General features: G+C 42.3%; 1 long non-coding RNA gene across 1 annotated transcript in view; it reads left to right on the top strand.

The window, feature by feature from the left end:
- Positions 1-15660, top strand: part of LOC129785194 (uncharacterized) — a 100106-nt gene that overhangs the window by 39678 nt on the left and 44768 nt on the right. The window contains exons 8-10 of the long non-coding RNA XR_008748848.1: positions 6259-6439; positions 7100-7205; positions 7455-7599. This is a non-coding gene — a long non-coding RNA (uncharacterized LOC129785194). The remainder of the gene's footprint in view (positions 1-6258; positions 6440-7099; positions 7206-7454; positions 7600-15660) is intronic.

Below are 15660 nucleotides of genomic sequence, written 5' to 3'. Positions count from 1 at the left end.
CTAATTAAATGCCAGTTTGTTATTAAGAAAATATTTATTGAAGTTGAACTTGGTGATAGATACATATCTATCACATCACTGTTAAACCTCATTAAATAGTGTTTTAATTGCAATTTGTTTTTAATTACCATTCATTAAGCATATTATTAAATCTAAATTGGATGCTTATGAAAGACGGGTTTGCCAATACAAGTGGCTGAGGCCTTTAACTACTGCCTCATGCCTGGGTTCCCATAATTTGAGGTGTGTAGGGTGAAAGCTCGGTCTATTTACATTATTTCTAACACTGTGTCCTCCCTCCCTCGCTGCCCGTGTCTCCTGTTTTTATTAAATGAGTTAATAGTATCTGAACCAGTCAACAGATATAAGGGGGGGGGGGGGGGGGGTGGGGGGGTGGGGCGCGGGGAGCAGGAAACTAAGAAAAATGGTGCCGGAACTGCTCTTTGGGCGAGGAAGCATGGAGCCAGCAGGGAGGAAGCTGAAGCAAAGAGGGAGCACAGGCAGGGAAAGCAGAAGTTAAACCAGGCATCAAAACCAATTATCTAAATTAAAAGAAGTAGAGGATGGGGACTGGATGCCTGAAGGCTGCAGAGGGATACTGCTAATGATTTGCAGAGCTTTTTCTCTTTGGCTTATCATGGCAAGCCTGGCCAGGGTCAGTCACCGTCACCATCCGATGACAGCCTGGTGGCTTTTTAGCGCAGTGAGTTGCTGGTCTGGGTCCATGTAGTGCACAGCTGCTGGCGTGGGCAGGGCTTGTCCCCAGGGTCAGGACAGAAATGTGCTGCTTGGTGGCTGTGAATGTCAGCTCACAAATAATAGTTACAGAGAAAGCCCAGTGCCTTTCAATCTTTCTAATTCCACTCCCCCCACCCCCCCACCCACCCCCCAAGGCAACTCTGCCCCCCTTCAGAATGCCACTGAAATGAGCAACCTTATGGGATGCATGGACTTGCTTTTCTTGGTCACATTTGCCAGGTTTCTTAGTAGTAGTCCATGAACCTTAGGCAAGCTGAAAAATCCTGAAATCGAAGGTTTTCCTTTCTAAGGATATCAGTTCTTTCAACAAAAAACCTCTATTGAGTTCTGGTTTTAAAGGCTGGATATTTTTTTAAACCTTGAAAGAGAAGAGTCTTTTGGAGCCTTTTGTCTAAGAACTATGCTCTCTTTTTGCCAGAAAAAGAGAAAGGCTGGGAAGAAGGTGTGAAAGTACTCTTCTGATGGAGACCAGCTCAACATAACCAGTTAGCAAACTGGAGAGCCATTCCCAAAGCAGATGGAGGGGACGGTAACAGGCAAAAAACATGGTCCCTTCTGGGGTGCGATGTTTGTCATCCTCTAGGGTGCCAGTGTCTGTCAGAGCACCAGGGAGGAATTAACGGGATGGGGGCTGCTGGGCAATGCCATAGGGGTGAAAAGACAGTTGTATGATGAAAATAGTGAGGTAGCCTAGGGTATTGCAGACGTTCCATTGGGCTGGATAAAGAAACACAGTAAGGCTGTGTATGTTGACACTCTTTGGCTCTGGTTCTCCTTGCACTGAGGGTGGGTTTGTGCCAGGCTATCTCCGTTGACTCCAGTGGATTATCTCCAATTCACAGCACAGTTTAAATCAGATGCAGGACTTCTTTTCTCCTCTTTCCAATTCATGAATCTCTTTCAAAACCTTCTGTACCAGATGTTACAATTGTAAACAAATCATCCTGGCAAACCAAAGTACCTTCTCATATGCCTGTGTCACAGTAGGCGAGGTCCTAGCATTGGTGCCTCTATCTGCCTCTGGATCTTCTGCTCATAAAACATTAGCTATACAATTTTATTTTTTTTTTGGCGGATGTGTATCTTCCATGAAAAAGCCATTTCCATTCCAATACAACAGTGCTTTTATATGGACTGTTTCGGTCCATGTTGTGCAACCCTTTTGCACAACGATTCATTATGCTATCTCGCTTCTTGATATGCTGAATCATGGGATGATGCTCTGCCAGCTCCTTTGTATGCCAACAATAACTTGCTCATGTTTCAAAGATAGGGAGAGCTGCAGAAATCACTGCAGTGCAGGGAGCCTGAACATTTGGCTGAGAGAAGTTCTCAGCAGGCTTTAAACTCCTCCACATGGGTGAGGAAGTTACCTTTCAGCTCCTGCTCTCTTTGGACAACTGTAGGAAACTGCACAGGGCTTCCACTTGTCTTTGCAGAGCTGGATCAGGCCCAGACTCCTGCTCCCTCTAAACTGATGGCAATTAGCCACTTCTGCACTGTGGCCCCTTAACTGAGAGAACATAGATCAGCCCACTATCTGTGGGGCACCATCTGCATTTGGAGGCTTGACCTAACACAAATGTGGAACTGTGAAGAGGACTTTGGAAGTCTCCATGTAGATACATCTGCGGTGGGATTTCCTGGCGTGGTCTACAGTATGTCGATGTGAGGAGTCAGCTAAATTAAACCCTTTCCTACTGCAGTAGCTGCAACAGTGTGCATTTCTCCAAATGTTCTTCCATGACTCCTGGGTGCACTGGGTGCTGGGTTACAGTACAGCTGCTTATTTTCCATAACTCAGATGTTTGGTAATGATTTCTAATTTCTGTTTTAAAAATTAGCTTGCTTTTTGTCAGTTATGCACAGTATCCTTGCAGAGGCAAGTGATGCTTTCCCTTGGTCATTCTGGAGTTCTTTCTGATTTGTTTTTGTTAAGAGTTTCAAACTGTAACTATTTCTCTGATCACAGAGAATGCAGAATCAACTGAGTATATTCACAGCTGTTCTGAGAAAAGGGACAAGAGTTTGGTCTGAAAGGAACACATTACACTGCTTGAGAACAGGGTTTTTTTAGGAAATATTCTTGTAGTTTAAAAATGTATTCTTATTTGAATACTGTATCCTATTTCTCAACGTCCTTCGGTTTGTAGCACAGCGTAGCACACTGTACCTTAGGCACTTTGGACAATCATTTGAAAAGACATTGGTTTTCCTGTGAAGGTACTAACTCTGAGTCACAATGAAAAATTCTAGATTATGGCAGTGGTGTCCTAATAGACCTTAAGGATGCATTTACACATCTGATTTGTAACTGTAAGTATTGCAGTAATTTCATATACAAAAGTATCTACTACTTTGATGGATGATGACCTGACTGGGACTTCTATAAGACAGGAAGCTTTAATGCCTCCCCCGCCCACCCCACCCCACCCCCCTCCGCTTACTGCAGGCTTATATTCCATGAGAATCTGTCCATGTGCAGTTAGGCTTTGATGTGAGATATAATAAATATCAGATTTTTAAAGAGCAGCATGTACATATTTGTCTGACGTGTATGTATAGAAAAGGTCAAGGGACTTACTGTTAGTGGTTTTATTCAAGGTCATGGGTATGTGAAACATTCTTCAAATGGATGCTGCATTTTAACATTCTTCAAATGGATGCTGCATTTTCTATAATATTTATATCTCCACTTGAGTGTTTCTAGTTCAGCGTCTCAGCCATTCTTAAGCATCCTGCATTATTTTTCCATGTATTTATGTATTTATGTCCTCTTCCCTTGTGTGTCACCTTCTTGTCTCCTCACCCTCTCTTATGCCCAAATGATTTTGCAGGGCAGCCCTGCCACAGAAATGGGTCAGGCAAGTTACAAGAACTGTGGCTTGGCTGGATGGGGATCCACCTAGCAACACCACCACACCAGTGCTGGATTGGGAAATTTGCCCTACAGGAGTTTGTCTTGATTAAAGGCTTCAGTCTGTCTTTGCAACACAAACATAGGAGCCCCCATGCTGCTCTCTGAAATTTACAGCGTATTTTCTTTTTACTCAAGCATATTGAAGCAGAACAGAAGAAAGGATCAAAGGTACCGTAATGTTTCTATAAACAAGTACTACTTAGTTTGGTTTTTTTTATCTTGGGTTTATTTTTTTCCAAACAAATCTTCTAGGCACATTAGGCTCAGATTTCATTTTATTGCCAAATCACCAGCTGGCAACAAAATCACATATGTCTGTGTAAATAAAGTAGATGAGAAGCTGAATAGGAGATTGGGAGATGATTCAAGCAGTCATATTGGCTTCTACACCTTAAAATTTGACTGGTGTATCTGTCTATTCAGCAATGTCCTGTACAGACCCCTTTTCAGCATGAAATACAGAATTACCCCAAGCTGAGATTTTAGTCTGTGGTTTTCCTCTCTTCTAGTGAATTTACAGGAAAACAGATAATTCTTTGGGACTACAACCCAAAAATTCTTTTTTTTTTTTTGCTCATCAAGCGATGACTAATGCACTCCCTGTTACTCAAATATAGGTGTAACTCTTGTGATGACTGATATTATTATGAAGCATTTTCACTTTGAGGGCCAGATGATCCTTCCTTTGAAAGTAATGCAATTTTGCAATTGGCTTGAGGGCTCTACTGCTGCTTTTTTGGTATGTTTAGATTCACTTTGCAATGAAACCTCAAAATTGACTAATTTATCTTTAAGGTCCATGTTGCTATATAGCCTGTCTCCATTTGTAAATAGAGAGTGGTATGGTCGCCTCGGATTTTAACCTTAAATTGTGTTTCTTTGTGCCACTCCATAACTCCCAGGAAAAAAAAAAAGCCTGACCATTATTATTAGACAAACGTATAAAAAAGTAATCGTCATCTTCCCTCGAAAAGCAGTTGAACTTGGGCATCTTTTCAGACCTGGTTTATAATGAGACAGAGTTTTCCCCATGCATTGTGAAAAATGGGATCTTTTTGACTATACTTATGCTCACTCTGGATCCCTAGTGAAAGAAATCTTGAATTTTGGATAACTACTGAAGAATTAGGATATTTGGTCATATTAGTCTATTTGAACATCTCTCATCCCAGGGAACTGTACCTTGACAGGATTCCCTTTGTCAGAGCAGTGGCACGGAAATGCTGCAACAGCTTTCAAGGATCTGTTTGCAGGGACAATGTTGCCCTCAGTCAATAAACTCCAAAAGAGCTTAATTAATGAGTGGGGAAAGACCTCTGTTACCGGGGAGGTGGAAGATAGAAATGACAGGGGTTGAATAGTAAATAGGCTTTGTTTCTTGCTAAAACTTTGTAATCCTTGCCTTTTCCTCAACATGCTTCTCTTAGGAGATTTCAATCCCAACTGAGTTCTCGAAGCTCTCTTCACTACTACAAGTTATGTTTTTCTGTCAAGGGCTCCAATTCTGTGCTTTCTTCCTAGTGTTTCCCTTCAGTTTGTAATGCAACTTGGGCTGTAATGTAGGGGAGAGGGGCTTCAATTTGGGAAATATCAGTGTATCCTCACTCGGTGACTTTTTTCCCCCAGACTGGATGGAATAGCGAATACTTCCTGCCCCACTCAGTCATCTGCGTAAAAAGATAAAATGGGAGTTAACAAGGGTCAGGTTTATGACAGGGAGAGAATGCTGCTAATGACCATTATCTATGCCACAGGTTTAACTTCATTACTTTTGCATTAAGTTCTTAATGCCCAAAGCAATAAGCAAACTCAGTCCTGTTGAACTGTAGTAACCTAATCTTCTCTCCAAATGAAACAGAGGGGAAAGCAGAGCCATTTGACATGGCCTTTATGTCATCTTCTCTCTTCCCATCCCCCATCTCATACTAGCCTTGTTGTGAGTTTCCCTTCCTTCTCACAGCCTTTTTCTTTTTACTTTTTCCTTCCTTCCTGAGTTTTTCTGGCTGTCCAAGGTGGTGTTTGGTGCAGGATTTACTCTGACGAGAGGGTTTAGGCCTTCCGTAATGGTGGGTCCAGGGTTTTTCACATGGAGAAATCTGTCTCAAGAAAGTTTTAAAGTACAGTGTTACACAAACAATGTCCAGAATCAAATAATTTTAATTTCAGAGGTAAGACAAAGCTGGCCGTGATATTGTGGATCCCAGTAAGTCATATCTAGGAGAGAACATTTGCTGGATGTTTTGAAATGTGATCGCACTTTTGCAAGGAGAGTTGAAAGTCTTGAGTGATTATATCCGAATGTGACTTGTAGGCATGTAGCAGTCTTGACGCCAACCATTAGTTCATCATCTTCTGCTTCTCCAGTAACAACCCCTGCTGACATAATGGCTCTGAGCTTGCCCCACTAGATGTGTGAACAGTTTAGGTTTAGTGAGCAATGAACAAACACCAACAGAGAATTAAATATTTCATGATTTAGAATGAGATCAGCATTTCCGTTGTTTCAGCTCTTTTCCTACTCGCCCTCAACTTTGTCAACTGAAAATTAATGAATTATCCTCTTCTGGTGTGACCTGCAGGGTTTTGCCCTGTGGCTGGAAAAGGAAAAGCCGTTGAGTAAGAAGAGGGAGCACAAATGGATTTCCTAATGCATGTGGTTCCCAGACCAACAGCCTCAGCTTTTGGCAAAAGATGAAATCCAGCAGTGCATCTTTCCTGGGTTCTCCAGCAGAATGAGAGGGAAAGAACCAGTGCTGGCAGGTAATTGGTGAATCTGTCTAAAGTGTAAGAAATATGTTATTGCTTATAGAAAAAGGATCCCAAAGTGATAGGTGCCTGGGAAACGTGATAGATTATATAGATAAAAGAAAATAATATAAACTATGGAGAGTCAAGCAATGAACATGAACACCTATGAAAAAACCCTATCAGCAATGCAATGTAATATATTACCATAATCCAATATTATATGGTAACCTCCATATGAGAACCTTGCACTCTGAGTAATAAGTGCCGAAGGCTGAACATTTATCTTATGACCTGTTCCCTGTTCAGAATGATCAGGGTTACCAGATATTTGGGGCTCTGAGAAAATTCTCCCTCCTTAATAATGTTTCCTTGCCGTGCAGCACAAAGGGTTTTAGTTTCCCTGCCCCTTTCCGTCTTGGAAAGGACATATCGGTGTGGTTTTTCTGTAGCCAGGAAACTGTGGCTACAATAAGGTCCATGAATATTATAACAAGGCTTGATGTTATCAGTCTGGCAGCCATCATCTCTTTTAAGAAGTGGTATCTCCTCTCTACAGACATGTTCTGCCTCCTGACTGCTTGGCTGGATGCTATGGCTGATTTGTTTGGTTTGTACTGGTCACAGATTCTTCTTCAAATTGCTAACATCCTTATCACTTTTCTCCCAAATGAGATATAGCTTACATTTTTGAAACAAGAGAGTCGAGTGAACTACAAAACAATTCAAGCTGCGGGGAATGCCACAAGTAGGAAGGAGAGAATGGTGGATCCCACCACAGGTATGTGTAAACGCAAGCAAATTAAATGGTCTCTATTGTATCTTTAGTGCTGACTTGCTGAGCTTTGCCACCCTTCCGTAGGAGGGAAGGGAGTGTATTTCATCCCTGTGCTGAGCTTTTTAAAATTGCCATCAAATTCAGGCTTCTCCCACTTTGATAAGTTTCTGGCCTTTCCCACTTTTTGCTTTATTCATGCTTATTCCCACCAGTAACCCCTCTTGAGTAACAACGTCTCTTGATGTTTTTCAGCTTGCCTGGGATTCACAAGAACGAGTTCTGCAAGAAACAAACAAAACCAGAAAAGCCTTCCAGTCTGGTAAAATAACCCTCACCTTCCATAAGCGAACTGAGAAGAGATGCACGCTTTTAAATTGTGATTGAGAACTCCTTTCAGGTATGGGAAACAACTTCATCGTATGTCAGATTGGGTATTTAGCCCCTAAATGCCTATTTTTTGAACAAATAAGCTGCCACAGTTCTGAAGTTCAGGGTGAAGAGGGCTTACAGAGAAGCAACACTATTTTCTAGGAGCGCAGAGCAGATCAAGGGCCCCTGTGCAGTGAACTGTATCTGATTCTACACAGCCTGCAAAATTAAATTTTGTTCAGCTTAAGCATTTAATTACTGCAGATGTTCAGGAGATACTCTGTGAAGCATCACCTACTGGGGCCCTTTGGACAGATGCTGTTTGCTTTGACACTCCATCTGTCACTTCAAAATACTCACTGAAGCTTTAACTAGCATAGCCCTGCAGGGTTGGCATCAAGGCATGGCATGTAAGAGGTTAAAAATAAGGTCAAGGTCATAGCCTGCCATGCATGCTAGAAGGTCAGTGAATGACGATTGCCACTTCTTGCTCTCTACAATTTTCAGCAGAGAACACTGTATGTATCATTACACAAAGGCTTTTGTTTTGCTTCCTGGAAGATCTTCTAATACCAGTGATATCGGCCCAATAGCTTGTTAGATCCTTACATTGCTTTGGAGATGGGCAAGATACGGCAGCATATAATGGGTATGGCTTAAACCAAGTTAAAAGCTTGGGCGTTTCATACCAAAAAACAGAGATGTAGTATTGGTATGGGTATGGAACACTACTGGGATCTTCCAAAAGTCAGCATAGTTGTTAATTTGCCTCAGAGAAGTATAGTGCCTTTGGAAGGCATTTTCTTTTTGTGTTGCCATTCCTCAGGTGTTTGTCCATGTCTCAGGAGGAGGAATTGTGGAGACAATGAATTAGGCTAGTAAATATACCTCACCATGTTTGTAAAATCTTGTTAAGCCCAGACCATTCTTGCTCCTACTATGTCTGCAAAATCTGTCTACACTGAGGCTGTAAACAGCTTTAGTGGTGGTGCTGCTGTAATGGACGTGGCAGGGTGCCTTGCTCTGTTGTCCCTTGTTGATGGTGGCAGTCAGCTTTTCCCCCGCTCTGCAGTTCTGAGCCTAGTTAGTCCCACATATTATAAAACGAAAGGGTACAATAGACCTATGCATTTTGATCTATTGTATAACATTCAGTTCTGTACAAATCTGATTTCAAATACTTCTAGAAATCTGATCATAAGCTACTGACTTTACTAGCTCCATTTATAATCTCATAAAAGAAATAGGTTTGGTAGGCTCTGGTTTCCATAAACTCATGTTGACTGCTTATAGGTTTGTCTGTTTCCATGTTTTGAGGTTCACATGATTCCTTTGCTTAGCTTGTTTTCATCAGCCACAGTGTCTGTGTAATGTATCTGTTGTTTGGATTAAGACATTGGCAAAGCCTCAAGTTTATTTTCTAGAATCTTCCTTCTTCCAAGGCATGCTGAAAGCATTTGCTTCCCAGTTTGGAATCTCTTAGATGGGAATTGCTTAGGTGTGTTGTGTTGAAAAGTATCTTCCTCTGGTAGTAGTCTTTTGTGTTTCAATGTTAGCTCTAAGCGCAAATTCCATTTTAAGATTCCTAATAGACTTCAGATTTACTCTGTTTTATGCATTGTCCTACCGGCTATATGATTTTCCTCACTTCTGTTGGGTTTCTGCAATCTGTGACTGTAGATTAGTTACTTGATCAGTATCATCTCTTCTCTTGACTATTGGGTTGTGGCATCTGAGGCTTTTAGTAAGATGCTCGTAAACAATTCATGGTCACATTTGGTCAGTGAGACTTTTTCCCTCAACTGAATTGCCCGTAACAATTTCACAAAGCTGAAAGCTTTGCAGGGCACTGAGTATATATCATTGCTAGTTTAGATGGTTTGATCTTATATTGATCACAAGGGTGAATGACTCACAATTAATTGTACTTATGTTACTGCTGTTCATTGGGTGAGCGGTTCCTCTGTTGGTCAAGAGTAAGTTGCCAGAGGTTTTCCCCCACCCGGTGACTTCTCTACCACCTTGACAGATTACAGCTAGAATATTTAGCAGTTCTAAAAGAGGGTAGCATTGACCTCTCATATGGGAGACCTTGAGGTTAGGTTATTTTTTCATCCTACACCTCGTAAACAGCCAGTTTTTGTATTAGTCACCCTGCTTCCTAGCATGATGGTAGTGCCACCTTGTTGCTTTATGAGGGTCATCAAGTAGGAAGCATTCAGGATAGATTTTTTTTTTTTTAATTGTGACTTGTTTATAGGTAATGCCTTCTTTTGCACTACTCATTTTTTTTCTAAAACCTGAGCCCTACCTAAGTAGATTATAACCATTGATTTAAACATTCAGTCATGCAAATCATCCTATGAGGTTCAGTAATAGCAGCTAGGTCAAATTAGTGCTCATAAATGACTAATTCTATTTCCTCTTGTTTATTACCCAGGCTTTTGGCATTGGTGTATAGTTAATTAAATAATTTCTTCTTCCCATCCTCCCTCTGCATTCAGAGCCTTCCTGGCCATAGTCTCCAAGGGAAATCCATCAAGGGCAGGGTTTACTCTTTGTAGATGATGGTTGGGTGCTCTCCTCACCTCCCTGGTGTCCTTGCAAGTGACAGCTGAGCATTAGGGCACAAGAAGCTGTTACCACCTCTGCTATTCCTGTCTTGCATCTAAACTGAGAGCTGAGAAATGGAGGTCAAGGGCTCCCTTTATGGCTTTTCTTTTGTCCTATAACATACAGTCCTGTCTCTGTCCTCCCGAATTGGCAGATTATTATGCTTTGCCATTTTTTGGTCCCTACCCACTATTGAAAGAGATGTCCGACTTCAGGGGATGTGCTTTGCATCAGGAGATCAATTAGGCTTGTCCAGTGTCCCCTCTGGAGCTTCCTTTTTCTTGTATCCCTACTTACACTTCCATGTCTGATTTCTGTTACTGCTTGTCCTTTATATAGATTTTATTCCCTTCTTCATCTGAAGGAGAATATTTTTTCCTATTAAGCGATGGCTGATGCTGCTCCTCATCGCGGGATTTAAATAGACTAGCATTTCCCCCCTGTTTTACCAGCACTAAATTCACACGCTGTAACAGAAAACCAAGCCCATACACTGTCAAACAGAGACACTCTCCCAGTGTGGTGACCCTCTTTCTGTCACCTGCCATGTTTTTCATGCTCAACCTACAGCTGTGAAACTGTTTTTTCCCCCCTCTCTTCAAACAACAAAAGCCAAGGAACACTCCTCAGCTTGATGCCTGTCTTAATTTGCTGAACATCCTTGGGCAGAAATGACATTGATAACAGTGAGAGAAGAGTCTCCAGGAAAGCAGCAGCAGCAGCTTTTCATTGCCAGCTCCTCCACTGGGTCTAAGCTAATCACAGCCATACTGCAAAATTTATTTAATTTGTATGGGCCTGTTCCAGAGCCTTCCTATTGACTTCAGGGGCATTGGATCGGGCTGGATGGTAGCTATGGCTTTGCTTTATGACTCAGTATCACTGTCTTGGAACGGTCTCTGCCAGATCAGTCAGATTTTCCATTAAAACATTCTCTGAGGAGAGAAATGAGTGTTCAGCTAGCTGCCTGCTAGCAGAAATGTCTGAATTGTCACTTGTGTATTTTTCCCAAATAACTTTCTCCTCTGCCATGAGAAACTTTTGGGTTTCAGGCTGGACAATTCTGTGAGTGTCTGAGAGTGCTGAGATTATTTGCTTGAATCTTTACTAGCTAGCCCTGCTTACTGTATTTGAAAGTTCCTTTTGTCCTTTCAGTACATTCCATGTTGTTACCTGAAATGAGAGGAAACTGATATTTTTTTTTTAGGGATAAAATGTGCAGACCCTATTTCCAGTTAATCTTCTGTGATAGCAGTTGCTATTGTGTGACTACTTGACCTGTGACTAAGTAACTATAATAGTAAAACAATTTTAGCCTAACACCATAGAAATCAAAACTAAAACTGTGACTCTGTAAAGCAGTATTTGTTACAAGCTAAGCATGTACTTCATTAGAGAAAAGGAGACTGGCTGCCATTACTAAGCTATAGTATATAACTGCCTCTTCCCATACAAGTGATTTCTAAAGATTGCTTTTTTTTGGCTTGCATTTTTTCTGTTAGTTTTGTTTGTTTGTTTTCCTTAAGGAGAACCAAACCTGAGTTTTTTTAGTCTGATTTGTGTTTTGTTTTGGCTGCTTTGTTGCTGGAAATGGTTAGGGTATGAGTTAGCCCCTCACTTCAAGAGGGATGTTGAGGTGCTGGACCATGTCCAGAGATGGGCAACAAGGCTGGGGAAGGGGCTGGGGCACCAGTCTGATGGGGGGTGGCTGGGGGAGCTGGAGGTGCTCACCCTGGAGAGGAGAGGGCTTAGGGGGGACCTGATCACTCCTTACAACCACTTGAAAGGGGCTGTAAGCAGGTGAGGGTGGGTCTCTGCTCCCAGGTAACAAGTGACAGGATGAGAAAAAATGGCCTCAAGTTGCTCCAGGGGAGGTTTAGATTGGATATTAGGAAAAATGTCTTCATGGAAAGGGTGGTCAAACATTGGAACAGGCTGCCCAGGGAGGTGGTGGAATTACCATCCCTGGAGGTGTTTAAAAACCATCTAGATGCAGTGCCTGGGGGACGTGGGTTAGTGGTGGACTTGACAGTCCTGGGTTAATGGCTGTACTTGATCATCTTCAAGGTCTGTTCCAACTTAAAGGATGCTATGATTCTAAGTTAATCTGCCCATGTAACACACCTACTGCCACTCTGACTGGGCTCCACATCTGCTCCGGGATTTTATTTGCTGATCCATCCATACTGCACTCAAGGCACCTCAGGCTCAGGAAGGAGATTAATTTCTTTTTATATAAATCAGTGTGTTGGTCACAATTGCTTTCCAACTTCTACCTGTAACAGGTAGGGAGACATGCAGAGTTATAGAAGGACTTCAGGCAACTGGAGAAAATGTGCATACGTATGTGAAAGCATTGGCTGGAGATACACAAATGCATAGAGAAGTTGTGGAAGGTAACTACATCTAGAAATTCATGAATCATCATCTGATATCCATCTTACTACCTTGCTCCCTAATGAATGCAGAAAGATAGAAGGTTTTGGGAGAAAAAAAGTTTTCGGGTTCTGGGTAAATAAAGGTAGTGATATAAGCAGACATATCCTCATTGTCTTTATGGGAGTCAGGAAAACCCCTGCTAGTCACCCCTGGGAACAGAGACTTTTGTTTCTGAGATGGTGCTGTGTTTGAACAGAGAAAAGTTGAGGTGATGGACTGAAGTCACAGAGCAAACCCTGTCACACCATGTCAGGCGAACTTCCTGCGTTCTCGGTGGTCAGAAGAAGTGGGGAAAAAAGAAGCATAAAAAAAATAAGTAGCAGTTTGCAGTTTTGCCGCTGTCTGCTCATCTTGTTGGTTTTCTTCCTCTCTGTTCTAGGAATTCTATAGTAGTGTTATGAGGAATAATCAATTAATGCTTAGAAAGCAATTATAATGATTCCCAGTTTACACATGAATAAACAGAGCACAGCTTAGGTGACTGAGTCACAATCATTTTCTGAGTCTGATAGGGCATGGGCAGCAACAAAGAGCCAGCTCAGCACTTGTGCTCTAATTGCTGTTTTGCCAGAAAAGTTGGGGCTGGAGATCAAACAGACAGAAATGACTTATAAAGCTCTCTGAATGTAAATTGCTGTGTATTGTTTTAAAATTAAAAAACAATATATATCAGTACACTGTAGTGATTTCACAAGTACTACATAGCTAAGACAAGACTTGCTTAAGGTCTCACAGGATGACCATGATGAAGGACAGGATCCAGGCATTGTGACTCCAGTGCTGTGCTTAAGCACAAAACCATCTTTCCTCCCTCTACAAACTTGATTTTTTATTATAGGGTATCTTATCATAAGTCTGTATGTGATACCTTAAATCCGTATGTGATACTTTTTTGTGTGTTCAGCCTGAAACACGGTTAATGTAGAACTGTCCTTTTTATGTACATCATAGCTCATGATATCTTGCTTTTATTGGAAAATCCACAGCTTCAGGTACAGTGACCTGGAACTGTGGTCACTCACTGATGTTATTCGCGGTTCTGTGTGCCCACTGAGCAAGTGCCTTTGGTACTGTATGTTTGGATTGGAGACCTTATGCTATAAGGATCCCTCTTTCTTCCTCCAGGGACAAACGTGTTACCATGATGTAAAACCAGGTCAGCATGAAGTTCCCCCTTCATGTCTGGGGGCGTATTTTTGTTGTTTGAAAACCCACAGAGCCCATATAACTGCAGAAGAAGCACAAGCCTTGCTCTCCTACTTCTTATACTATCAGCCAAATGAGCAAGCCAGCTTTTGAGTCCTCCGGGGTCATTTTATTTTTAGGGCTGATGCCTGAAGCAGGAAGAAAACAGCTTGATCTGTAGGTTCTGCTTTGAGCTTCCAGCACTGGCAGCAAAAAGCAACTTCTTTTGCCTTGCAGGCGGAGTTTCACCAACAGAAAAAGCCGTGCGGGCCAGCGAGCTGCCATGTTGGAGTGTTGCTGTGCTGAAGCACAGCACAGCTCCTTGTCTATCACAGAGCTGATTTACTTTTGATCTTTTCAGTCTATACTTGACATTCCAGATTTTTTTCCTGTCTCTTTATTTAATATCAGCCTTTTTCTTCTCTCCATGCTTTTTCAGGTTTCTCATTTTTCCTTGTTTATCTGAAATCCATCTTGGAGACACTTGTTGCCCCGGTCTCTGATCTGTTTTGAGCCCTTGCCAGCTCTGCTGCTGCCAGTGGATAAAATGACTGAGTCACCGCTTTCTGAATTTTGCATTTGCTTGTGGGGTGGCAGAGCCAAGGCCATCATGAACAAATCAAGCAACCACAACAAAGGCCCAAAATACAAACACTGGGACTTAACCTCAAAGCATATGCTGGAGCCCGATGAGGTGACAGCCAGCAAAATGCATACTGAAGGACCTCAAAGCATTACTCAATCTCAGTCCTGCTTTAACCACATCAGAGGCACACACCTCACACAGCTCTGCATCAGGGGAGAGGGTGGAAAGGTAACAGTGACCAAAGGACCTTTTTCCTCCTAGAATGAATTAATTGCAGCAGAGCAGCAGATAAATATATTCTAAAAAACCAACCAACCAAACAAACAAAACACCAACCCCCAAAAAAATCCCACCCAAAAACCCCAGGGTTATTGAATGCAGCAAAGCTGCAGCTGAAGCAAGCAGCACTAATTGCATGAGAGAAGGCCCAGTGTGGCAGAATGGCTCTTCTGCTCTCCCTGGTGAGGCTGCGAGCCCAGGTGACTGTTTGCCTTCCCTGGGCTGGCTGGGCAGCTCGCTTCTCTGCACCAGCACCATTCCCTGCAACGATGGCAGCATGCTGTCACCACACTGCTTCCACGGTACCTGCTCTTAGGAAATTGTCCCGGTGCTGACTTGCTTTTAATGGTTGTTTCCTTGTTTCTTATGCTTTCTAAACATCAGCCTAGGAAACTTTATATCAGGAAAAAACCCACCTGTCTCTGGCTGACCTGAAGGGCAAGTGGGTGTCTGGGCTCTTCACACCTCTGTCTGCTGGGACCAGAGCTTGACAAAAGGTGATTTATACCCTATGTGCCAGCCGCGATTAAACACAGGGTTAATAAGCACAGTGATGCTGATGTTGGCAGAGGTTTTGTTACTTAATTTTCGCTTGATCAGGGTCATCCCTGTAGTGCAAGCAGAGGCATGGGGGCATTTAATATAACCTGGCTATCAGGGCTCTGTGGCTACCTCCGGGTTTGGTCACTTTTGTTGACAGCATGCTTTATTAAGGATAGAGAGGGGAAAGGCTGAAATACACTCATCCAACCTGCAAGCAGAGGATGGGACTGTATCAGTGTGTTGTTTAAAATACGCTAGCCTGTTTGGCTTGTAATGGCCCTATAGTAAAAAGATGTTTCATTCTTTAGCCCTGATGCAAAAGGGAAATGGGTTCCTATTTGCATTGTCCCCACAGTGTTTGTGTAATTAATGTATGTGAGGGGTTCTCCCTCCCCCACCCTCTCCCAAGGTAAAAAATGACCTTGTCAAAATTTAGATTACAAA

This window comes from Falco peregrinus, chromosome 9, assembly GCF_023634155.1.
Source record: "Falco peregrinus isolate bFalPer1 chromosome 9, bFalPer1.pri, whole genome shotgun sequence".
In the NCBI taxonomy this organism is placed as follows: domain Eukaryota; kingdom Metazoa; phylum Chordata; class Aves; order Falconiformes; family Falconidae; genus Falco; species Falco peregrinus.
Note: the sequence above shows the minus strand (reverse complement) of the source record. Positions and strands in the feature narration are given on the sequence as shown.